Source organism: Protopterus annectens, chromosome 10.part0, assembly GCF_019279795.1.
Source record: "Protopterus annectens isolate FY-2018-M chromosome 10.part0, PAN1.0, whole genome shotgun sequence".
In the NCBI taxonomy this organism is placed as follows: Eukaryota; Metazoa; Chordata; order Ceratodontiformes; family Protopteridae; genus Protopterus; species Protopterus annectens.
The window spans coordinates 1,813,715,405-1,813,740,759 of NC_056744.1; the positions used below are offsets into that span (position 1 = coordinate 1,813,715,405).

Consider the following 25,355-nt stretch of genomic DNA (forward strand, 5'->3'; position numbering starts at 1 on the left):
CTTTTGTTTAAGGTTAATATTATTTGAGGTGTAAGGGTATGGAAGTATAGAGCAATGAGCTGTATCCAACCAAGTCCCCTGAGTATGATAGAAGTTTGGAAGAGTAGATTCAGGGGTGTAGGACTCAGCCCTGGGAACTGTGATCCTTGAAAGAGTTTGGGTTTCATATAGTGTAGTAAGATAGGAGGTTATTAGGAGTGGTGTTAGTATATAATACCACATCTCTAGAGAGTAGTTGGAGATGGTTCACAAGGAAAAGCTTGCAGGTATTAGAGAGAGAATGGTATACTAAAGCTATAAGGGAGTGAATGATGAGTTGAGGGTGGATAGTAATTGGAAGACTAGGCTATGAGGGTGTGACAGATGAGTCAGGGATGTAAAGTCATAAGATAAGAAGGTATCACCTGTGATAAGGGGAGTGGTTAAGAAGAAGGCAAATGTGGTTGGAGCTAAACCTGGTGGGTGTGGTTTTATGGTTATAAATCTAGAGGTAGTGGGGGCGGGTGGGATATGGGGGCAGGGAGGGGAGCGAAGTGAGCCTGAGCGCAGCGAAGGCGAACGGAGCGGGGCAAAAACCGTCCCTACTATAGCCAGGAGTTCAGCTGGGTAAATAGCCTGATTATCTCGAGAGATGGATATACATTTGTTTGAATTCAATTTTCTGTGTTTTTGCCAGATTTCAAGTGAGTTTCACTGTATTTGATTTAAAATACTCAATTAAAAGTACTTCTTAGGGAAGTATTTTAGGGAGGTATTTTAGGGAGATGCAAATTGATTCCCTGAAATTTAGGCAGTCATGGATCCTTTACAGCAACTTCCAGCCTGAGCTAATAGTACTATTTAACCACCTTGATTTAAACATTAAAGGGCAGCTTCTTCCGATGGTTACGGCTGGAGGGGTTATTCCTTTTTAGTCAGCATACTATGGGGCTTGTTCATGAGGGAGCCACCTAGGAAAATGGAGGGAAGCCAAAGGGTGCGTTAGAGAGCAGAGAAATGATAAGAGATCATAGTTGTCACCAGGACTTAGGAGCAGGTATATTATCACACAATAAAATAAGCACTGTTGATAACCATGGAGCCAGGAACAAGAGTCTTCTGAGACTGCTTCTAGCTCAAATTTACAGTCGCCAATAACTCAGTCCCTAACACATTTGCGGGTGCTTCTTATTCAAGTAAATGCAGTCGCTAGTACATTCAAATCTAGAGATTCAGTTGCTAGACATTAAAAGATGCTTAAATTCGACTTCTTATACAAACTAGTTGTAGTCGCTAGAGATTCAGTTGCTCGACATTAAAAGATGCTTCCACTTCACAACTGCTATCGCTAGTAATTCAAACGCTAACACATTTGCGGTTAGTTCCTGTGCAATTTCATATAGTCGCTAATAATACAAATGCAGGGTATGAGAGGCAGCTTCAAGTTCAAAAACAACAGATGCTAGCAAATTCAGTAAATGTAACGATCAGAATAAGCATTAGATATAAACTCTAGGCTAAATGGAACTAGATTCAACTTACTCTGTACTGCTGCTAGGATTTATAATTAGCCTTGTACCTACAATAGCGTTCAAATCTTGTCCATGGAGTAAAAACAATATAGTCTAAATGCGCTTAGAGCGACATATTAAGGTAGGTAAGGAAGTTACCTGTAGGATCCAGTTTGAAAAAATGGTTCCTGAGGTTTTTAAAACCTCGCTTTAAGGGGGAGGTGTAATTAAACCGTCCCTACTATAGCCAGGAGTTCAGCTGGGTAAATAGCCTGATTATCTCGAGAGATGGATATACATTTGTTTGAATTCAATTTTCTGTGTTTTTGCCAGATTTCAAGTGTGTTTCACTGTATTTGATTTAAAATACTCAATTAAAAGTACTTCTTAGGGAAGTATTTTAGGGAGGTATTTTAGGGAGATGCAAATTGATTCCCTGAAATTTAGGCAGTCATGGATCCTTTACAGCAACTTCCAGCCTGAGCTAATAGTACTATTTAACCACCTTGATTTAAACATTAAAGGGCAGCTTCTTCCGATGGTTACGGCTGGAGGGGTTATTCCTTTTTAGTCAGCATACTATGGGGCTTGTTCACGAGGGAGCCACCTAGGAAAATGGAGGGAAGCCAAAGGGTGCGTTAGAGAGCAGAGAAATGATAAGAGATCATAGTTGTCACCAGGACTTAGGAGCAGGTATATTATCACACAATAAAATAAGCACTGTTGATAACCATGGAGCCAGGAACAAGAGTCTTCTGAGACTGCTTCTAGCTCAAATTTACAGTCGCCAATAACTCAGTCCCTAACACATTTGCGGGTGCTTCTTATTCAAGTAAATGCAGTCGCTAGTACATTCAAATCTAGAGATTCAGTTGCTAGACATTAAAAGATGCTTAAATAGAACTTCTTATACAAACTAGTTGTAGTCGCTAGAGATTCAGTTGCTCGACATTAAAAGATGCTTCCACTTCACAACTGCTATCGCTAGTAATTCAAACGCTAACACATTTGCGGTTAGTTCCTGTGCAATTTCATATAGTCGCTAATAATACAAATGCAGGGTATGAGAGGCAGCTTCAAGTTCAAAAACAACAGATGCTAGCAAATTCAGTAAATGTAACGATCAGAATAAGCATTAGATATAAACTCTAGGCTAAATGGAACTAGATTCAACTTACTCTGTACTGCTGCTAGGATTTATAATTAGCCTTGTACCTACAATAGCGTTCAAATCTTGTCCATGGAGTAAAAACAATATAGTCTAAATGCGCTTAGAGCGACATATTAAGGTAGGTAAGGAAGTTACCTGTAGGATCCAGTTTGAAAAAATGGCGGGTTCCTGCGAGGTTTTTAAAACCTCGCTTTAAGGGGGAGGTGTAATTAAACCGTCCCTACTATAGCCAGGAGTTCAGCTGGGTAAATAGCCTGATTATCTCGAGAGATGGATATACATTTGTTTGAATTCAATTTTCTGTGTTTTTGCCAGATTTCAAGTGAGTTTCACTGTATTTGATTTAAAATACTCAATTAAAAGTACTTCTTAGGGAAGTATTTTAGGGAGGTATTTTAGGGAGATGCAAATTGATTCCCTGAAATTTAGGCAGTCATGGATCCTTTACAGCAACTTCCAGCCTGAGCTAATAGTACTATTTAACCACCTTGATTTAAACATTAAAGGGCAGCTTCTTCCGATGGTTACGGCTGGAGGGGTTATTCCTTTTTAGTCAGCATACTATGGGGCTTGTTCACGAGGGAGCCACCTAGGAAAATGGAGGGAAGCCAAAGGGTGCGTTAGAGAGCAGAGAAATGATAAGAGATCATAGTTGTCACCAGGACTTAGGAGCAGGTATATTATCACACAATAAAATAAGCACTGTTGATAACCATGGAGCCAGGAACAAGAGTCTTCTGAGACTGCTTCTAGCTCAAATTTACAGTCGCCAATAACTCAGTCCCTAACACATTTGCGGGTGCTTCTTATTCAAGTAAATGCAGTCGCTAGTACATTCAAATCTAGAGATTCAGTTGCTAGACATTAAAAGATGCTTAAATTCGACTTCTTATACAAACTAGTTGTAGTCGCTAGAGATTCAGTTGCTCGACATTAAAAGATGCTTCCACTTCACAACTGCTATCGCTAGTAATTCAAACGCTAACACATTTGCGGTTAGTTCCTGTGCAATTTCATATAGTCGCTAATAATACAAATGCAGGGTATGAGAGGCAGCTTCAAGTTCAAAAACAACAGATGCTAGCAAATTCAGTAAATGTAACGATCAGAATAAGCATTAGATATAAACTCTAGGCTAAATGGAACTAGATTCAACTTACTCTGTACTGCTGCTAGGATTTATAATTAGCCTTGTACCTACAATAGCGTTCAAATCTTGTCCATGGAGTAAAAACAATATAGTCTAAATGCGCTTAGAGCGACATATTAAGGTAGGTAAGGAAGTTACCTGTAGGATCCAGTTTGAAAAAATGGCGGGTTCCTGCGAGGTTTTTAAAACCTCGCTTTAAGGGGGAGGTGTAATTAAACCGTCCCTACTATAGCCAGGAGTTCAGCTGGGTAAATAGCCTGATTATCTCGAGAGATGGATATACATTTGTTTGAATTCAATTTTCTGTGTTTTTGCCAGATTTCAAGTGAGTTTCACTGTATTTGATTTAAAATACTCAATTAAAAGTACTTCTTAGGGAAGTATTTTAGGGAGGTATTTTAGGGAGATGCAAATTGATTCCCTGAAATTTAGGCAGTCATGGATCCTTTACAGCAACTTCCAGCCTGAGCTAATAGTACTATTTAACCACCTTGATTTAAACATTAAAGGGCAGCTTCTTCCGATGGTTACGGCTGGAGGGGTTATTCCTTTTTAGTCAGCATACTATGGGGCTTGTTCACGAGGGAGCCACCTTGATTTAAACATTAAAGGGCAGCTTCTTCCGATGGTTACGGCTGGAGCGGTTATTCCTTCTTAGTCAGCATACTATGGGGCTTGTTCACGAGGGAGCCACCTTGATTTAAACATTAAAGGGCAGCTTCTTCCGATGGTTATGGCTGGAGGGGTTATTCCTTTTTAGTCAGCATACTATGGGGCTTGTTCACGAGGGAGCCACCTTGATTTAAACATTAAAGGGCAGCTTCTTCCGATGGTTACGGCTGGAGGGGTTATTCCTTTTTAGTCAGCATACTATGGGGCTTGTTCACGAGGGAGCCACTCTGTACTGCTGCTAGGATTTATAATTAGCCTTGTACCTACAATAGCGTTCAAATCTTGTCCATGGAGTAAAAACAATATAGTCTAAATGCGCTTAGAGCGACATATTAAGGTGTACACTCTGCTGTTCAGCACAGCCCTGTGTTAGTGTCTGGTCTGTATTCATACTGAAAATGAAGATCAAGCGAACTTTTGCCCTTCGTCTCCACGGGAGGTTTCTGTCCTCCCTGAGCTCACCTTAGGACACCTGTGTTACTCTTTCACAGCTGTACTGCACCAGTCAAACTCCCCACCTGACACTGTCCCCAGAGCAGGTGGCACCTGGACACCTGGGTGCTTGGAGCCAAGAAGTGAGAGCCCCAGTGGGGCTTGCCTCCCCGCATCTCCAGGTAAGTGAAAAAATGACACTGTGTTAGTGTAGCTTATGTTTACAGCTTGGTGTTCAGAACAGCGATATGTTAGTGTAGGATATGAGTACAGCCTGATGTTCAGCACAGCCCTGTGCTAGTATAGCTTATGTGTAAGACTTGGTGTCCAGCACAGCCCTATGTTTGTGTAGCTTTTGTCTACAGCCTGGTGTTCAGCACAGCCATGTGTTTGTCTAGCTTATATGTACAGCCTGGCGTTCAACACAGCCCTTTGTTATTGAAGCTTATGTGTACAACCTGATATTCAGTACAGCCCTGTGTTAGTGTAGCTTATGTGTAAGGCTTGGTGTCCAGCATAGCCCAATGATAGTTTAGCTTATGTGTATGACTCAGTGTTCAGCACAGCCCTGTGTTAGCTTAGCATATGTGTACACCCTGGTGCTCCACACAGCCCTGTGTTAGTGTAGCTTATGTGTAAGGCTTTGTGTGCAGCACAGCCCTGTCACAGTGCAGCTTATGTGTACAGCCTGGTGTTCAGCACAACCCTTTGTTAGTGTAGCTTATGTGTGCAGCCTGGTGTTCAGCACAGCCCTGTTTTAGTGTAGCTTATGTGTACAGCTTGGTGTTCAGTACAGCACTGTGTTAGTGTAACTTATGTGTACAGCTTGGTGTTCAGCACAGTGCTGTGTCAGTGTAGCTTATGTGTACAACCTGGTGTTAAGCACAGCCCTTTTTAGTTTAGCTTATGTGTACAGCTTGGTGTTCAGTACAGCACTGTGTTAGTGTAACTTATGTGTACAGCTTGGCATTCAGTACAGCGCTGTGTCAGTGTAGCTTATGTGTACAGCCTGGTGTTCAGAACAGCCCTATGTAAGTGTAGATTATGTGTAAGGCTTTGTGTGCAGTACAGCCCTGTGTCAGTGCAACTTATGTTTACAGCCTGGTGTTCAGCACAGCCCTTTGTTAGTGTAGCTTATGTGTACAGCCTGGTGTTCAGCACAGCCCTGTGTTAGTGTAGCTTATGTGTACAGCTTGGTGTTTAGCACAGCGCTGTGTCAGTGTAGCTTATGTGTACAACCTGGTGTACAGCACAGCCCTATGTTAGTGTAGCTTATGTGTACGACATTGTGTACAGCACAGCCCTGTGTTAGTATAGCATATGTGTACAGCCTGGTGTTCCACACAGCCCTGTGTTAGTGTAGCTTATGTGTAAGGCCTGGTTTTTAGCACAGCTCCATGTTAGTATAGCTTATGTTTAATGCTTGATGTTCTGCACTGCTCTGTGTTAGTGTAGCTTATGTGTAAGGCATGTTGTTCAGCACATCCCTGTGTTAGTGAAGCTTATGTGTAAGGCTTGGTGTCAGCACAGCCCTGTGCTAGTGTAGCTTATGTGTACAGCCTGGTGTTCAGCACAGCCCTGTATTAGTGTAGCTTCTGTGTACAACCTGGTGTTAAGCACAGCTCTATGTTAGTGTAGCTTATGTGTACAGCCTGTTGTTCAGCACAGTGCTGTGTCAGTATAGCTTATTGGTGGAGCCTGGTGTTCAGAACAGCCCTATGTTAGTGCAGCTTATAGGTAGGTACTAGGCTATCGGCCCAAGGGCCTACACAAGCCTAGCAAACAAGGTTCCCTGGCTTACGCCACCCAAGAAAGTTATTTTCCTGTGCCACTGTCGAACAGAGACACAGAAGTGACCCCCGGGGTGTACTTCCTATTTCCCATCCACTGATCAAGATTTTTCTTGAAGAGTGCTAATGAAGAACTTTGCTTGATGTAGATGGGTAGCCTGTTCTAGGAATCTATCCCTCCAGAATTGTGCAAGGCCTGGTGTTCAGCGCAGCCCTGTGTTGGTGTAGCTTATGTGTACAGCCTGGTGTTCAGCACAGCCCTGTGTTAGTGTAGCTTATGTGTACAGCTTGATCTTCAGCACAGCCCTGTGTTACTGTAGTTTATGTTTAAGGCTTGGTGTTCAGCACAGCCCTGTGTTAGTGTAGCTTATATGTAAGGCTTGGTGTTCAGCGCAGCCCTGTGTTGGTGTAGCTTATGTGTACAGCCTGGTGTTCAGCACAGCCCTGTGTTAGTGTAGCTTATGTGTACAGCTTGATCTTCAGCACAGCCCTGTGTTACTGTAGCTTATGTTTAAGGCTTGGTGTTCAGCACAGCCCTGTGTTAGTGTAGCTTATATGTAAGGCTTGGTGTTCAGCGCAGCCCTGTGTTGGTGTAGCTTATGTGTACAGCCTGGTGTTCAGCACAGCCCTGTGTTAGTGTAACTTATGTGTACAGCTTGATCTTCAGCACAGCCCTGTGTTACTGTAGCTTATGTTTAAGGCTTGATCTTCAGCACAGCCCTGTGTTACTGTAGCTTATGTTTAAGGCTTGGTGTTCAGCACAGCCCTGTGTTAGTGAAGCTTATGTGTAAGGCCTGGTGTTCAGCACAGTCCTGTGTTAGTGTAACTTATGTGTAAGGCTTTGTGTTCAGCAGAGCCCTGTGTTGATGTAGCTTATATGTACGCCTTGGTGTTCAGCATAGCCCTATGATAGTGTAGCTTATTTGTAAGGCCTGGTGTTCAGCACAGTCCTGTGTTGGTGTAGCTTATGTGTAAGGCTTGGTGTTCAGCACAGCCCTATGTTAGTGAAGCTTATGTGTACAGCCTGGTGTTCAGCACAGCCCTGTGTTAGTGTAGCTTATGTGTACAGCCTGGTGTTCAGTACAGCCCTGTGTTAGTGTAGCTTGTGTGTACAGCCCAGTGTTCAGCACAACCCTTTGTTAGTGTAGCTTATGTGTACAGCCTGGTGTTCAGCACAGCCCTGTGTTAGTGTAGCTTATGTGTACAGCTTGGTGTTCAGTACAGCGCCGTGTTAGTGTAACTTATGTGTACAGCTTGGTGTTCAGCACAGCGCTGTGTCACTGTAGCTTATGTGTACAGCCTAGTGTTCAGAACAGCCCTATGTTAGTGTAGATTATGTGTAAGGCTTTGTGTGCAGTACAGCCCTGTGTCAGTGCAGCTTATGTTTACAGCCTGGTGTTCAGCACAGCCCTTTGTTAGTGTAGCTTATGTGTACAGCCTGGTGTTCAGCACAGCCCTGTGTTAGTGTAGCTTATGTGTACAGCCTGGTGTTCAGTACAGCCCTGTGTTAGTGTAGCTTGTGTGTACAGCCTGGTGTTCAGCACAACCCTTTGTTAGTGTAGCTTATGTGTACAGCCTGGTGTTCAGCACAGCCCTGTGTTAGTGTAGCTTATGTGTACAGCTTGGTGTTCAGTACAGCGCTGTGTTAATGTAACTTATGTGTACAGCTTGGTGTTCAGCACAGCGCTGTGTCAGTGTAGCTTATGTGTACAGCCTGGTGTTAAGCACAGCCCTTTTTAGTGTAGCTTATGTGTACAGCTTGGTGTTCAGCACAGCGCTGTGTCAGTGTAGCTTATGTGTACAGCCTGGTGTTCAGAACAGCCCTATGTTAGTGTAGATTATGTGTAAGGCTTTGTGTGCAGTACAGCCCTGTGTCAGTGCAGCTTATGTTTACAGCCTGGTGTTCAGCACAGCCCTTTGTTAGTGTAGCTTATGTGTACAGCCTGGTGTTCAGCACAGCCCTGTGTTAGTGTAGCTTATGTGTACAGCCTGGTGTTTAGAACAGCCCTATGTTAGTGTAGATTATGTGTAAGGCTTTGTGTGCAGTACAGCCCTGTGTCAGTGCAGCTTATGTTTACAGCCTGGTGTTCAGCATAGCCCTTTGTTAGTGTAGCTTATGTGCACAACCTGGTGTACAACACAGCCCTATGTAAGTGTAGCTTATGTGTACGACTTTGTGTACAGCACAGCCCTGTGTTAGTATAGCATATGTGTACAGCCTGGTGTTCCACACAGAATGTCTTAGTGTAGCTTATGTGTAAGGCCTGGTGTTCAGCACAGCTCAGTGTTAGTATAGCTTATGTTTAAGGCTTGGTGTTCTGCACTGCTCTGTGTTAGTGTAGCTTATGCGTAAGGCATGTTGTTCAGCACAGCCCTGTGTTAGTGTAGCTTATGTGTAAGGTTTGGTGTTAAGTGCAGCCCTGTGTCAGTGAAGCTTATGTGAAAGGCTTTGTGTCAGCACAGCCCTGTGTTAGTGTAGCTTATGTGTACAGCCTGGTGTTCAGCACAGCCCTGTATTAGTGTAGCTTCTGTGTACAGCCTGGTGTTCAGCACAGCTCTATGTTAGTGTAGCTTATGTGTACAACCTGGTGTTCAGCACAGCACTGTGGCAGTATAGCGTATTTGTAGAGCCTGGTATTCAGAACAGCTCTATGTTAATGTAGCTTATGTGCAAGGCCTGGTGTTCAGCGCAGCCTGGTGTTGGTGTAGCTTATGTGTACAGCCTGGTGTTCAGCACAGCCCTGTGTTAGTGTAGCTTATGTGTACAGCTTGATCTTCAGCACAGCCCTGTGTTACTGTAGCTTATGTTTAAGGCTTGGTGTTCAGCACAGCCCTGTGTTAGTGTAGCTTATATGTAAGGCTTGGTGTTCAGCACAGTCCTATGTTAATGTAGCTTATGCGTACAGCCCGATGTTTAGCACAGCCATGTTAGTGTAGCTTATGTGTAAGGCATGTTGTTCAGCACAGCCCTGTGTTAGTGTAGCTTATGTGTAAGGTTTGGTGTTAAGTGCAGCCCTGTGTCAGTGAAGCTTATGTGTAAGGCTTGGTATCAGCACAGCCTTGTGTTAGTGTAGCTTATGTGTACAGCCTGGTGTTCAGCACAGCCCTGTATTAGTGTAGCCTCTGTGTACAGCCTGGTGTTCAGCACAGCTCTATGTTAGTGTAGCTTATGTGTACAGCCTGGCGTTCAGCACAGCACTGTGTCAGTATAGCTTATTTGTAGAGCCTGGTGTTCAGAACAGCCCTATGTTAGTGTAGCTTATGTGCAAGGCCTGGTGTTCAGTGCAGCCCTGTGTTGGTGAAGCTTATGTCTACAGCCTGGTGTTCAGCACAGCCCTGTGTTAGTGTAGCTTATGTGTACAGCTTGATCTTCAGCACAGCCCTGTGTTACTGTAGCTTATATTTAAGGCCTGGTGTTCAGCACAGCCCGGTGTTAGTGTAGCTTATATGTAAGGCTTGGTGTTCAGCACAGTCCTATGTTAATGTAGCTTATGCATACAGCCCGATGTTTAGCACAGCCATGTTAGTGTAGCTTATGTGTAAGGCCTGGTGTTCAGCACAGTCCTGTGTTAGTGTAGCTTATGTGTAAGGCTTTGTGCTCAACACAGTCCTGTGTTGATGTAGCTTATGTATACAACTTGGTGTTCAGCACAGCCCTATGATAGTGTAGCTTATTTGTAAGGCTTGGTGTTCAGCACAGCCCTATGTAAGTGAAGCTTATGTGTAAGGTTTGGTGTTCAGCACAGCCCTGTGTTAGTGTAGCTTATGTGCACAGCCTGGTGTTCAGCACAGCCCTGTGTTAGTGTAGCTTATGTGTACAGCCAGGTGTTCAGCACAGCCCTGTGTTAGTGTAGCTTATGTGTACAGCCTGGTGTTCAGCACAGCTCTGTATTAATGTAGCTTATGTGTAAGGCTTGGTGCTCAGCACAACCCTGTGTTAGTGTAGCTTATGTGTAAGGCTTGGTGCTCAGCACAGCACTGTGTTAGTGTAGTCTATGTGTAAGGCTTGGTACTCAGCACAGCCCTGTGTTAGTGTACCTTATGTGTAAGGCTTGGTATTCAGTACAGCTCTGTGTTAGCGTAGCATATGTGGAAAGCTTGATGTTCAGCACAGCCCTGTGTTAGTGTAGCTTATGTGTAAGGCTTGATGCTCAGCACATCTCTGTGTTAGTGTAGCTTTTGTATATAGCCTGTGTTCAGCACAGCCCTGTGTTAGTGTAGCTTATGTGTACAGCCTGATGTTCCACACAGCCCTATGTTAGTGTAGCTTATGCGTAAAGCCTGGTGTTCAGCACAGCCTTGTGTTAGTGCATGTTATGTGTACAGCCTGTTGGTGTTCAACACAGCCCTGTGTTAGTGTAGCTTATGTGTAAGGCTTGGCGTTCAGCATAGCCCTGTGTTAGTGTAGCTTGTGTGTAAGGCCTGGTGTTCAGCACACACCAAATGTCTGAACCTATGCTTCCTCTCGTACTCAGCAGGATTGCTATAGCAAACACCACATCAGTATGGTAAAACTAAACTGTCTCACGACAGTCTAATCCCAGCTCATGTCCCCTATTAGTGGGTAAACAATGCAATGTTTGGTGTATTCTGCTTCACAATGATCGGAGGTGATAACATCGAAGGAACAAAAAGCGACATCGCTATGAAAGCTTGGCTGCCACAAGGCAGTTATCCTTGGAGTTACTTTTCTGACACCTCCTGCTTAAAACCCAAAGAGCCAGAAGGATCAAGAGGCCCCGCCTTCATGGTCTGTATTCATACTGAAAATGAAGATCAAGCGAGCTTTTGCCCTTCTTCTCCACGGGAGGTATCTGTCCTCCCTGAGCACACCTTAGGACACCTGTGTTACTCTTTTACAGCTGTACTGCACCAGTCAAACTGTCCACCTGACCCTGTCCCCAGAGCAAGTTGCACTCAGACACCCAGGTGCTTGGAGCCAGGAGTGAGAGCCCCGGTGGGGCTTGTCTCACCGCATCTCCAGGTAAGTGAAAAAATTACACTGTGTTAGTGTAGCTTATGTGTACATTTTGGTGTTCAGAACAGCGATATGTTAGTGTAGCATATGAGTACAGCCTGATGTTCAGCACAGCCCTGTGCTAGTGTAGCTTATGTGTACATTTTGGTGTTCAGAACAGCGATATGTTAGTGTAGCATATGTGTACTGCCTGATGTTCAGCACAGCCCTGTGTTAGTGTAGCTTATGTGTAAGGCTTGGTGTCCAGCACAGCCCTTTGTTTGTGTAGCTTTTGTCTGCAGCCTGGTGTTCAGCACAGCCCTGTGTTAGTCTAGCTTATGTGTACAGCCTGGTGTTCAGCACAGCCCTTTGCTAGTGTAGCTTATGTGTACAAGCTGATGTTCAGCACAGCCCTGTGTTAGTGTAGCTTATGTCTAAGGCTTGGTGTACAGCACAGCCCTGTGTCAGTGCAGCTTGTGTGTACTGCCTGGTGTTCAGCACAGCCCTTTGTTAGTGTAGCTTTTGTGTACAGCCTGGTGTTCAGCACAGCCCTGTGTTAGTGTAGCTTATGTGTACAGCTTGATGTTCAGAACAGCGCTGTGTCAGTGTAGCGTATGTGTACAGCCTGGTGTTCAGAACAGCCCTATGTTAGTTCAGCTTATGTGTAAGGCCTGGTGTACAGCACAGCCCTATGTTAGTGTAGCTTATGTGTACGACTTGGTGTTCAGCACAGCCCTGTGTTAGTATAGCATATGTGTACAGCCTGGTGTTCCACACAACCCTCTGATAGTGTAATTTATGTGCAAGGCCTGGTGTTCAGCACAGCCCTGTGTTAGTACAGCTTATGTGTAAGGCTTGGTATTCTGCACTGCTCTGTGTTAGTGTAGCTTATGTTTAAGGCATGTTGTTCAGCACAGCCCTGTGTTAGTGTATCTTATGTGTAAGGCCTGGTGTTCAGCACATCCCTGTGTTGGTGTAGCTTATGTGCCTGGTGTTCAGCACACCACTGTGTATTGTAGCTTATGTGTACAGCTTGGTGTTCCACACAGCCCTATGTCAGTGTAGCTTATGTGCACAGCCTAGTGTTCAGCACAGCCCTGTGTTAGTGTACCTTCTGTGTACAGCCTGGTGTTCAGCACAGCCCTGTGTTAGTGTAGCTTTTCTGTACAGCTTGGTGTTCAGCACAGCCCTGTGTTAGTACAGTGTATGTGTACAGCCTGGTGTTCAGCATAGTCCTGTGTTAGTGTAGCTTATGTGTACAGCTTAGTGTTCAGCATAGCCCTGTGTTAGTGTAGCTTATGTGTAAGGCTTGGTGTTCAGCACAGCCCTATGTTAGGGTAGCTTAAGTGTAAGGTTTGGTGGCAGCACAGCCCTATGCTAGTGTAGCTTATTTGAAAGGCTTGGTGTTCAGCAAAGCCCTGTGTCATGGTAGCTTATGTGCACAGCCTGGTGTTCAGCACAGCCCTGTGTTAGTGTAGCTTATATGTAAGGCTTGGGGTTCAGCACAGCGCTGTGTTAGTGCAGCTTATGTGTTGAACCTGGTGTTCAGCACAGCTCTGTGTTAGTGTAGCTTATTCGTACAGCCTGATGTTCAGCACAGCCATGTTACTGTAGCTTATGTGTACAGCCTGATATTCAGCACAGCCCTGTGTTAGTGTAGTTTATGTGTAAGGCTTGGTTTTCAGCACAGCCCTGTTTTGGTGTAGCTTATGTGTAAGGCTTGGTTTTCAGCACAGCTCTATAGTAGTTTAGCTTATGTGTAAGGCTTGGTGTTCAGCACAGCTCTGTGTTAGTGTAGCTTATGTGTAAGGCTTGGGATTCATCACAGCCCTGTGTTAGTGTAGCCTATGTTTAAGGCTTGGTGTTCAGCACAGCTCTGTCTTAGTGTAGCTTATGTGTAAAGCTTGGTGTTCAGCACAGCCCTGTGTTAGTGTAGCTTATGTGTAAGGCTTGGTGTTCAGCACAGCTCTGTGTTAGTGTAGCTTATGTGTACAACCTGGTGTTTAGCACAGCTCTGTGTTAGTGTAGCTTATGTGTAAGGCTTGGTGTTCAGCACAGCCTTGTGTTAGTGTAGGTTATGTGTACAGTCTGGTGTTCAAAAAAGCCCTATGTTAGTGTAGCATATGTGTACAGCCTGCTGGTGTTCAGCACATCCCTGTGTTAGTGTAGCTTATGTGTACACCCTGCTGTTCAGCACAGCCCTGTCTTAGTATATCTTACGTGTAAGGCTTGGTGTCCAGTATGGCCCTGTGTTAGTGTAGCTTATGTGTAAGGCCTGATGCTCAGCACACACCAAATGTCTGAAACTATGGTTTCTCTCATCCTCAGCAGGATTGCCATAGCAACAACACAACATCAGTGGGGTAAAACTAACCTGTCTCATGACAGTCTAATCCCAGCTGAAATCCCCTATTAGTGGGTAAACAGTGCAATGCTTGGTGTATTCCACTTCGCAATGATAGGAAGAGACAACATCAAATGATCAAAAAGCGACATCGCTATGAAAGCTTGGCTGCCACAAGCCAGTTATCCCTGTGGTAACATTTCTGCCACCTCCTGTTTAAAAGCCAAAAAGCCAGAAGGATCATGAGGTCCCACTTCCATGGTCTGTATTCATACTGAAAATCAAGATCAAGCAAGCTTTTGCCCTTCTTTTCAATGGAAGGTTTCTGTCCTCCCTGAGCTCACCTTAGGATGCCTGTGTTACTCTTTGACAGCTGTACTGACCCAGTCAAACTCCCCACCTGACACTGTCCCCGGAGCATGTCACAACCGGACACCCGGGTGCTTGGAGCCAGAAGCGAGAGCCCCAGTAGGTCTTGCCTCCCCACAGCACCACATAAAAACGACACTGTGTTAATGTAGCTTATGTGTACATCTTGGTGTTCAGAACAGCCATATGTTAGTATAGCATATGAGTACAGACTGATGTTCAGCACAGCCTGGTGTCAGTGTATCTTATGTGTAAGTCTTGGTATCCAGCACAGCCTTTTGTTTATGTAGCTTTTGTGTACAGCCTGGTGTTCAGCACAGCTCTGTGTAAGTCTATTGTATGTGTAAAAGTTGCTGTTCAGCACAGCCCTGTGTCAGTGCAGCTTATGTGTACAGCCTGGTGTTCATCACAGCTTTGTGTTAGTGTAGGTTATATGTAAGGCCTTGTGTTCAGCACAGCCCTGTGTTAGTGTAGCTTATGTGTACAGCCTGATGTTCAGCACAGCCCTGTGTTAGTGTAGCTTATGTGTAGAGCCTGATGTTCAGAACAGTCCTATGTTTGTGTAGCTTATGTGTAAGCCCTGGTGTTCAGCACAGCCATGTGTTAGTGTAGCTTATGTGTACAGCCTGGTGTTCAGAACATCCCTATGTTAGTGTAGCTTATGTATAAGGTTTGGTGTTAACACAGCCATGTGTTAATGTAGCTTATGTGTACAGCCTGATTTTCAGCACAACCCTGTGTTAGTGTAGCTTATGTGTAAGGCTTGGTGTTCAGCACATCTCTCTGTTAGTGTAGCTTACATGTGAAGATTGGTGTTCAGCACAGTCTTGTGTTAGTGTAGCTTAAGTGTAAGTCTTGGTGTTCAGCACAGCCCTGTGTTACTGTAGCTTATGTGTACAGCCTGGTGTTCAGCACAGCCCTGTGTTAGTGTAGCACATGAGTACAGTCTGATGTGCAGCACAGCTCGGTGTCAGTGTATCTTATGTGTAAGGCTTGGTATCTAGCACAGCCTTTTGTTTGTGAAGCTTTTGTGTACAGCCTGGTGTTCAGCACACCCCTGTGTAAGTGTAGCGTATGTGTAAAAGTTGCTGTTCAGCACAGCCCTATGTCAGTGCAGCTTATGTGTACAGCCTGGTGTTCAGCACAACTCTGTGTTAGTGTAGGTTATGTGTAAGGCCTTGAGTTCAGCACAGCCCTGTGTTAGTGTAGGTTATGTGTACAGTCTGTTGCTCAGAACAGCCCTATGTTAGTGTAGCTTATGTGTAAGATCTGGTGTTCAGCACAGCCCTGTGTTAGTGTAGCTTTTGTGTACAGCATTGTGTTCAGAATAGCCCTATGTTAGTGTAGCTTATGTATAAGGCTTGGTGTTCAGCACAGCTCTGTGTTAGAGTAGCTTATGTGTACAGCCTGGTGTTCAGCACAGCCCTTTTTTAGTGTAGCTTATGTGTAAGGCTTGGTGTTCAGCACAGCCCCGTGTTGGTGCAGCTTATGTGTACAGTCTGGTGTTCGGTGCAGCCCCGTGTTATTTTAACTTCTGTGTACAGCTTGGTGTTCTGCACAGCCTTGTGTTAGTGAAGCTTAAGTGTAAGACTTGGTGTTCAGCACAGCCCTATGATAGTTTAGCTTATGTGTATGACTCAGTGTTCAGCACAGCCCTATGATAGCATAGCATATGTGTACAGCCTGGTGTTCCACACAGCCCTATATTAGTATAGCATATGTGTACATCCTGGTGTTCCACACAGCCCTGTGTTAGTCTAGCTTATGTGTAAGGCCTGGTGTTCAGCAGAACCCCGTGTTAGTACAGCTTATGTTTAAGGATTGGTGTTCAGCACAGCCCTGTGTTGGTGTAGCTTATGTGCAGAGCCTGGTGTTCAGCACAACTCTGTGTTAGTGTAGCTTATGTGTACAGCTTGGTGTTCCACACAGCCGTGTGTCAGTGTAGCTTATGTGTACAGCCTGTTGTTCAGCACATCCTTGTGTTAGTGTAGCTTATGTGTACAACCTGGTGTTTAGCACAGCTCTGTGTTAGTGTAGCTTATGTGTAAGGCTTGGTGTTCAGTACAGCCTTGTGTTAGTGTAGGTTATGTGTACAGTCTGGTGTTCAAAAAAGCCCTATGTTAGTGTAGCATATGTGTACAGCCTGCTGGTGTTCAGCACATCCCTGTGTTAGTGTAGCTTACGTGTACACCCTGCTTTTCAGCACAGCCCTGTCTTAGTATATCTTACGTGTAAGGCTTGGTGTCCAGTATGGCCCTGTGTTAGTGTAGCTTATGAGTAAGGCCTGATGCTCAGCACACACCAAATGTCTGAAACTATGGTTTCTCTCATCCTCAGCAGGATTGCCATAGCAACAACACAACATCAGTGGGGTAAAACTAACCTGTCTCATGACAGTCTAATCCCAGCTGACATCCCCTATTAGTGGGTAAACAGTGCAATGCTTGGTGTATTCCACTTCGCAATGATAGGAAGAGACAACATCAAACGATCAAAAAGCGACATCGCTATGAAAGCTTGGCTGCCACAAGCCAGTTATCCCTGCGGTAACATTTCTGCCACCTCCTGTTTAAAAGCCAAAAAGCCAGAAGGATCATGAGGTCCCGCTTCCATGGTCTGTATTCATACTGAAAATCAAGATCAAGCAAGCTTTTGCCCTTCTTTTCAATGGAAGGTTTCTGTCCTCCCTGAGCTCACCTTAGGATGCCTGTGTTACTCTTTGACAGCTGTACTGACCCAGTCAAACTCCCCACCTGACACTGTCCCCGGAGCATGTCACAACCGGACACCCGGGTGCTTGGAGCCAGAAGCGAGAGCCCCAGTAGGTCTTGCCTCCCCACAGCACCACATAAAAATGACACTGTGTTAATGTAGCTTATGTGTACATCTTGGTGATCAGAACAGCCATATGTTAGTATAGCATATGAGTACAGACTGATGTTCAGCACAGCCTGGTGTCAGTGTATCTTATGTGTAAGTCTTGGTATCCAGCACAGCCTTTTGTTTATGTAGCTTTTGTGTACAGCCTGGTGTTCAGCACAGCCCTGTGTAAGTCTATCGTATGTGTAAAAGTTGCTGTTCAGCACAGCCCTGTGTCAGTGCAGCTTATGTGTACAGCCTGGTGTTCAGCACAGCTTTGTGTTAGTGTAGGTTATATGTAAGGCCTTGTGTTCAGCACAGCCCTGTGTTAGTGTTGCTTATGTGTACAGCCTGATGTTCAGCACAGCCCTGTGTTAGTGTAGCTTATGTGTAGAGCCTGATGTTCAGAACAGTCCTATGTTTGTGTAGCTTATGTGTAAGCCCTGGTGTTCAGCACAGCCATGTGTTAGTGTAGCTTATGTGTACAGCCTGGTGTTCAGAACATCCCTATGTTAGTGTAGCTTATGTATATGGTTTGGTGTTAACACAGCCATGTGTTAATGTAGCTTATGTGTACAGCCTGATTTTCAGCACAACCCTGTGTTAGTGTAGCTTATGTGTAAGGCTTGGTGTTCAGCACATCTCTCTGTTAGTGTAGCTTACATGTGAAGATTGGTGTTCAGCACAGTCTTGTGTTAGTGTAGCTTAAGTGTAAGTCTTGGTGTTCAGCACAGCCCTGTGTTACTGTAGCTTATGTGTACAGCCTGGTGTTCAGCACAGCCCTGTGTTAGTGTAGCACATGAGTACAGTCTGATGTGCAGCACAGCCCGGTGTCAGTGTATCTTATATGTAAGGCTTGGTATCTAGCACAGCCTTTTGTTTGTGAAGCTTTTGTGTACAGCCTGGTGTTCAGCACAGCCCTGTGTAAGTGTAGCGTATGTGTAAAAGTTGCTGTTCAGCACAGCCCTATGTCAGTGCAGCTTATGTGTACAGCCTGGTGTTCAGCACAACTCTGTGTTAGTGTAGGTTATGTGTAAGGCCTTGAGTTCAGCACAGCCCTGTGTTAGTGTAGGTTATGTGTACAGCATTGTGTTCAGAATAGCCCTATGTTAGTGTAGCTTATGTATAAGGCTTGGTGTTCAGCACAGCTCTGTGTTAGAGTAGCTTATGTGTACAGCCTGGTGTTCAGCACAGCCCTTTTTTAGTGTAGCTTATGTGTAAGGCTTGGTGTTCAGCATAGCCCCGTGTTGGTGCAGCTTATGTGTACAGTCTGGTGTTCGGTGCAGCCCCGTGTTATTTTAACTTCTGTGTACAGCTTGGTGTTCTGCACAGCCTTGTGTTAGTGAAGCTTAAGTGTAAGACTTGGTGTTCAGCACAGCCCTATGATAGTTTAGCTTATGTGTATGACTCAGTGTTCAGCACAGCCCTATGATAGTATAGCATATGTGTACAGCCTGGTGTTCCACACAGCCCTATATTAGTATAGCATATGTGTACATCCTGGTGTTCCACACAGCCCTGTGTTAGTCTAGCTTATGTGTAAGGCCTGGTGTTCAGCAAAACCCTGTGTTAGTACAGCTTATGTTTAAGGATTGGTGTTCAGCACAGCCCTGTGTTGGTGTAGCTTATGTGCAGAGCCTGGTGTTCAGCACAACTCTGTGTTAGTGTAGCTTATGTGTACAGCTTGGTGTTCCACACAGCCGTGTGTCAGTGTAGCTTATGTGTACAGCCTGTTGTTCAGCACATCCTTGTGTTAGTGTAGCTTATGTGTACAGCTTAGTGTTCAGTGCAGCCCTGTGTTAGTGTAGCTTATGTGTAGGCCCTGGTGTTCAGCATAGCCTCAGGTTAATGTAGCTTATGTGTAAGGATTAGTGTTTAGCATAGCCCTGTGTTAGTGTAGCTTATGTGTAAGGCCTGGTGTTCAGCGCAGCCCTGTGTTATTGTAGTCTATTTGTAAGGCCTGGTGTTCAGCACAGCTCTGTGCTAGTGTAGCTTATGTGTGCAGCCTGGTGTTCAGCACAGATCTGTGTTAGTGTAACTTATGTGTAAGGCGTGGTGTTCAGCACAGCCCTATGTTAGTGTAGCTTATGTGTAAGGATTGGTGTTCAGCACAGCCCTGTTTTAGTATAGCTTATGTGTAAGGCCTGGTGTTCAGCACAACCTCATGTTAGTGTAGCTTATATGTAAGGCTTGGTGTTCAGCACAGCCCTGTGTTAGTGCAGCTTATGTGTACAGCCTGATGTTCAGCAAAGCTCTGTGTTAGTGTAGCTTATGTGTAAGGATTGGTGTTCAGCACAGCCCTGTGTTGGTGTAGCTTATGTGTTAGGATTGGTGTTCAGCAGTGCCCTATGTTAGTATAGCTTATGTGTAAGGCCTGGTGTTCAGCACAGCCTCATGTTAGTGTAGCTTATGTGTAAGGCTTGGTGTTCAGCACAGCCCTGTGCTAGTGCAGCTTATGTGTACAGCCTGATGTACAGCACAGCTCTGTATTAGTGTAGCTTATGTGTAAGGCTTGGTGTTCAGTACAGTCCTGTGTTAGTGTAGCCTATGCGTAAGGCTTGATGTTCAGCACAGCCCTGTGTTAGTGCAGCTTATATGTACAGCCTGGTGTTCAGCACAGCCTTGTGTTAGTGTAGCTTATGTGTACAGCCTGGTGTTCAGCACAGCCTTGTGTTAGTGTAGCTTATGTGTACAGCCTGGTGTTCAGCACAGCCTTGTGTTAGTGTAGCTTATGTGTACAGCCTGGTGTTCAGCATAGCCCTGTGTTATTGTAGCTTATGTGTACAGCCTGGTGTTCAGCACAGCCTTGTGTTAGTGTAGCTTATGTGTACAGCCTGGTGTTCAGCACAGCCTTGTGTTAGTGTAGCTTATGTGTACAGCCTGGTGTTCAGCACAGCCTTGTGTTAGTGTAGCTTATGTGTACAGCCTGGTGTTCAGCATAGCCCTGTGTTATTGTAGCTTATGTGTAAGCAAAAACAACAGCAAAGCAGCAAAGCAAATACAGCAAATATAATGAAGAACAAAGACCAGGAATCCAATGAATAAAATGTATTCCTCTCTGACGTCTCAGCATGCACTGCCTTCTTGGAGTACACAGTTACTTCACATCACACACTTGGTTTATATACACTGCTAAATAAGCAATTAAATAATAAAGTCCTCAGGTAATACCATCAAACACTTACAAATTATTTAAAGTAATGCATGCCAATTAAAATCAACATTAATACCCTTTGGAAACAAAGTATCACACTTTAATATATATACTGCTTCTTTATAAAGAAGTTTATTCTTGCTGAAGCCCCCACCCACAAAAAAAACACACTCTACCTTTTTCTAAAATTGTGGCTTGTAAACCATGAACAGAACTACCATGTGCTTGCAAAAAATGTTGTGCCACTGAACTCTGATCCTTTTTATTTAATATATCACAAACATGTTCTAATAACCTTATTTTAAAAGCTCTTTTGGACTCACCCACATAAAACTTATTGCAGGGACATCTGAGGGCACAAATAATGCCCTCAGTGTCACACCTATAATTCCCAGAAACTTCACATCTTTCACCATTTAAGAGTCGAAAATAAGGCACAATAAATTTGCATGCCTTACATTTGCCACATCCTACTGTCCCTTTTATTCTTAATGACTCATGTAAGACCGTTTTGGGTCTGCAGAACCTAGATTAAGATATAGTCATTAAGAATAAAAGGGACAGTAGGATGTGGCAAATATAAGGCATGCAAATTTATTGTGCCTTATTTTCGACTCTTAAATGGTCAGATGTGAAGTTTGTGGGAATTATAGGTGTGACACTGAGGACATTATTTGTGCCCTCAGATGTCCCTGCAATAAGTTTTGTGTCGGTGAGCCAAAAAGGCTTTTAAAATAAGGTTATTAGAACATGTTCATGATATATTAAATAAAAAGGATCAGAGTTCAGTGGTACAACATTTTTTGCAAGCACATGGTAGTTCTGTTCATGGTTTACAAGCTACAATTTTAGAAGAAGTATAGGGTGTTTTTTGGGGGAGGGGGCATCAGCAAGAATAAACTTCTTTATAAAGAAGCAGTGTATATATTAAAGTTTGATACTTTGTTTCCAAAGGGTATGAATGTTGATTTTTTTAATTGGCATGTACTACTTTAAATATTTTTTAAGTGTTTGATGGTATTACCTGATGACTTTATTGTTTAATTGCTTATTTAGCAGTGTATATAAACCAAGTGTGTGACATGAAGTAACTGTGTACTCCCAGAAGGCAGTGTATGCCGAGACGTCAGAGAGGAATACATTTCATTCATTGGGTTCCTGGTCTTTGTTCTTTGTTGTATTTGCTGTAGCTTGTGTGCAAGGCCTGGTGTTCAGCACAGCCCTGTGTTAGTGTAGCTTATGTGTACAGCCTGGTGTTCAGCACAGCCCTGTGTTAGTGTAGCTTATGTGCACAGCCTGGTGTTCAGCATAGCCCTGTGTTAGTGTAGCTTATGTGTACAGCCTGGTGTTCAGCACAGCCATGTGTTAGTGTAGCTTATTTGTACAGCCTGGTGTTCAGCACAGCCCTGTGTTAGTGTAGCTTATGTGCACAGCCTGGTGTTCAGTACAGCCATGTGTCAGTGTAGCTTATGTGCAAGGCCTGGTGTTCAGCACAGCCCTGTGTTAGTGTAGCTTATGTGTACAGCCTGGTGTTCAGCACAGCCACGTGTTAGTGTAGCTTATATGCACAGCCTGGTGTTCGGCACAGCCCTGTGTTAGTGTAGCTTATGTGCACAGCCTGGTGTTCAGTGCAGCCCTGTGTTAGTGTAGCTTATGTGCACAGCCTGGTGTTCAGCACAGCCCTGTGTTAGTGTAGATTATGTGTACAGCCTGGTGTTCAGCACAGCCCTGTGTTAGTGTAGCTTATGTGTACAGCCTGGTGTTCAGTACAGCCATGTGTCAGTGTAGCTTATGTGCAAGGCCTGGTGTTCAGCACAGCCCTGTGTTAGTGTAGCTTATGTGCACAGCCTGGTGTTCAGTACAGCCATGTGTCAGTGTAGCTTATGTGCAAGGCCTGGTGTTCAGCACAGCCCTGTGTTAGTGTAGCTTATGTGCACAGCCTGGTGTTCAGCACAGCCCTGTGTTAGTGTAGCTTATGTGTACAGCCTGGTGTTCAGCACAGCCCTGTGTTAGTGTAGCTTATGTGCACAGCCTGGTGTTCAGCACAGCCCTGTGTTAGTGTAGCTTATGTGTACAGCCTGGTGTTCAGCACAGCCCTGCGTTAGTGTAGCTTATGTGTACAGCCTGGTGTTCAGCACAGCCCTGTGTTAGTGTAGCTTATGTGCACAGCCTGGTGTTCAGCACAGCCCTGTGTTAGTGTAGCTTATGTGTACAGCCTGGTGTTCAGCACAGCCATGTGTCAGTGTAGCTTATGTGTACAGCCTGGTGTTCAGCACAGCCCTGTGTTAGTGTAGCTTATGTGTACAGCCTGGTGTTCAGCACAGCCACGTGTCAGTGTAGCTTATGTGCACAGCCTGGTGTTCAGCACAGCCCTGTGTTAGTGTAGCTTATGTGTACAGCCTGGTGTTCAGCACAGCCACGTGTCAGTGTAGCTTATGTGTACAGCCTGGTGTTCAGCACAGCCACGTGTCAGTGTAGCTTATGTGTACAGCCTGGTGTTCAGCACAGCCATGTGTCAGTGTAGCTTATGTGCACAGCCTGGTGTTCAGCACAGCATTGTTAGTGTAGCTTATGTGTATGTCTTGGTGTTCAGTACAGCCCCATGTCGGTGCAGCTTATATGTACAGCTTTTTGTGCAGTGCAATTCTGCATTGGTGTAACACTAACAAATGGCTGAATCAAGGTACAGCTCTGTATAAGTACACCAGGTTTGCATGATTTGAGGCACTGCTCTCCATCACTGAATCCCCATAACTTTTTTAAATATTCTGTTTTTAGCCACCTTTCCTGTCCCTCACCCACTGTGACCGTGGTAACCCTGATTCCCATATTGGCCAATTTACTACTCCTGTCCTTCGGTAAGGATATTTGGAGATTATTTTATGCTCTAAGCATCCCATCCTTGTTTGCTGATAAGTAGTAAAATAATGTGCAGCACCTGCTGTGGTGGTGCCAGTACAAGTGCACACCTTCAAACACTTGGGATTCTGGCTAGAGTGCATGTCCTCTTCACAGGTGCATACTTCTTTGGTCCAACCTTGCAGAAGCTGCAATATCTGGCCTTTCTAAAGATGGAGCTATTGTCTCACTTCTCTACAGTCCCTCCCCCACCAAAAATGGAGAACCTTCAGCAGCAGTTTATACCCCAAACTCCTTGGCTGCCTTTTCCAGTGCCTGGGCTTTGATCCAACAAGGTTGTCTATGACATATTCAGAACCCCTTCATTGTACATCAAGGAGTTGGTAAATGACTCATGTAATTGTATACATTCCCTTCTGCCTTTCACAACCCAGCACAGATTCTCCTTCTTGGGGATTTTGATAGATAACTGACATCTGTCAGGTTCTGATACCTGTCCACAGTTAAGAGCTTTCCATGTTAGGGTGAGTATTATCTGCATGTCTGTGGCACTACAGATGCTCCTTTATGACAACACTGTATATTACTGTATCTCACTTTGTTGGTACTTAAACTGTCATGAATCCTTAAGGAAAATCTTACTAATGGTGCTGTACTGACCAAACTGGGCAGTGGTCATACATTACTTCCAAATGATCCTGTATTACTTATAAATGATGCTTTACTGACCCAACAGTGCAGTGGTCACACATTACTTCTAAATCATCCTGCATTACGTACAAATGATGCTTTAGTGTCTCAGCTGTGCTGTACTTATACATTACTTACAAATGATTGTGTAGTCACTGAGCAGTGCAATGATTTTACATTACTTGTTAATGAAACAATATTACTTATTAAAGACACTGAGTTACTTATAAATAATGCTGCACAGACTCAGCTGTGCAATGATTGTGCATTACATCTAAATGATCCTCTATTACACTTAGTCAAATGAAACATGGATTACTCACTCTAAAGACCTTAACTTGGTAAGTGACATTAATAGAACCTGCTGGAGGGACAGATTTGTCTCATAGAGGTTACCACACCTTGGGAACGTACTGCGACTTCATGTGAAACACAGCACCTCATTGGCCCTCTTCAAATTCAATCTGGATGATTGGCTGGGTAACCATAAATTCACCCTGGAGGTTCCCCTTGTCTCATCCTGGACAGGGGAAATTACTGCTGATCATGGAAATAAGGGTATAACTTGGCTATGCTTGTAAGGGCCCTAGGGCCATTAGCCTAGTAACTTCCTATGATCCTATGTTAAATGATGCTGTACAGATGCAGCAGTGCAATGACTGTACATTACTTATAAATGATACTACATTATTTATAATTAATGTTGTACAGACTCAGCAGTGCAATGGCTGTACATTACTTATAAGTGATACTACATTATTTATAATTAATGCTGTACCGACTCAGTTGTGCAATGGCTGTACATTACTTATACATGATACTACATTATTTATAATTAATGCAGCACTGATTCAGCTGTGCAATGGTTGTACATTCCTTATAAATGATACCACATTATTTATAATTAATGCTGTACTGACTCAGCTGTGCAATAGTTGTACATTGCTTATAAATGATGCTACATTATTTATAATTAATGCAGTACTGACTCAGCTGTGCAATGGTTGTACATTACTTATAAATGATACCACATTATTTATAATTACTGCAGTACTGACTCAGCTGTGCAATGGTTGTATATTACTTATAAATGATTCCACATTATTTATAATTAATGCTGTACTGACTCAGCTGTGCAATGGCAGTACATTACTTAAAAATGATACTACATTATTAATAATTAATGCTGTACTGACTCAGCTATGCAGTGGCTGTACATTACTTATAAATGATACTACATTATTTATGATTAATGTAGTACTGACTCAGCTGTGCAATGATTGTACTTTACTTATAAATGATACTTTACTGACTCTCTGCTGCAGTGTTTGTACATTACTTATAAATGATGCTACATTATTTATAATTAATGCAGTACTGACTCAGCTGTGCATTGGTTGTACATTACTTATAAATGA

General features: G+C 44.0%; 1 protein-coding gene and 1 long non-coding RNA gene across 3 annotated transcripts in view; both read right to left on the minus strand.

Annotated features, from left to right (window-relative positions):
• LOC122814512 overlaps nt 1–25,355 on the minus strand; it is a 393,708-nt gene that overhangs the window by 321,904 nt on the left and 46,449 nt on the right. The gene's annotated exons all lie outside the window — the stretch shown is intronic.
• On the minus strand, nt 1,827–4,441 carry LOC122814052. Of its 2 annotated transcripts, none has more exons than XR_006366770.1 (3): nt 4,302–4,441; nt 2,669–3,250; nt 1,827–2,097 (listed from the first exon to the last, which is right to left on the minus strand). It is a non-coding gene; the product is annotated as an uncharacterized LOC122814052 (long non-coding RNA). The 2 variants fall into 2 exon arrangements; XR_006366769.1 differs by having other exon boundaries at nt 3,149–3,250; nt 3,822–4,441.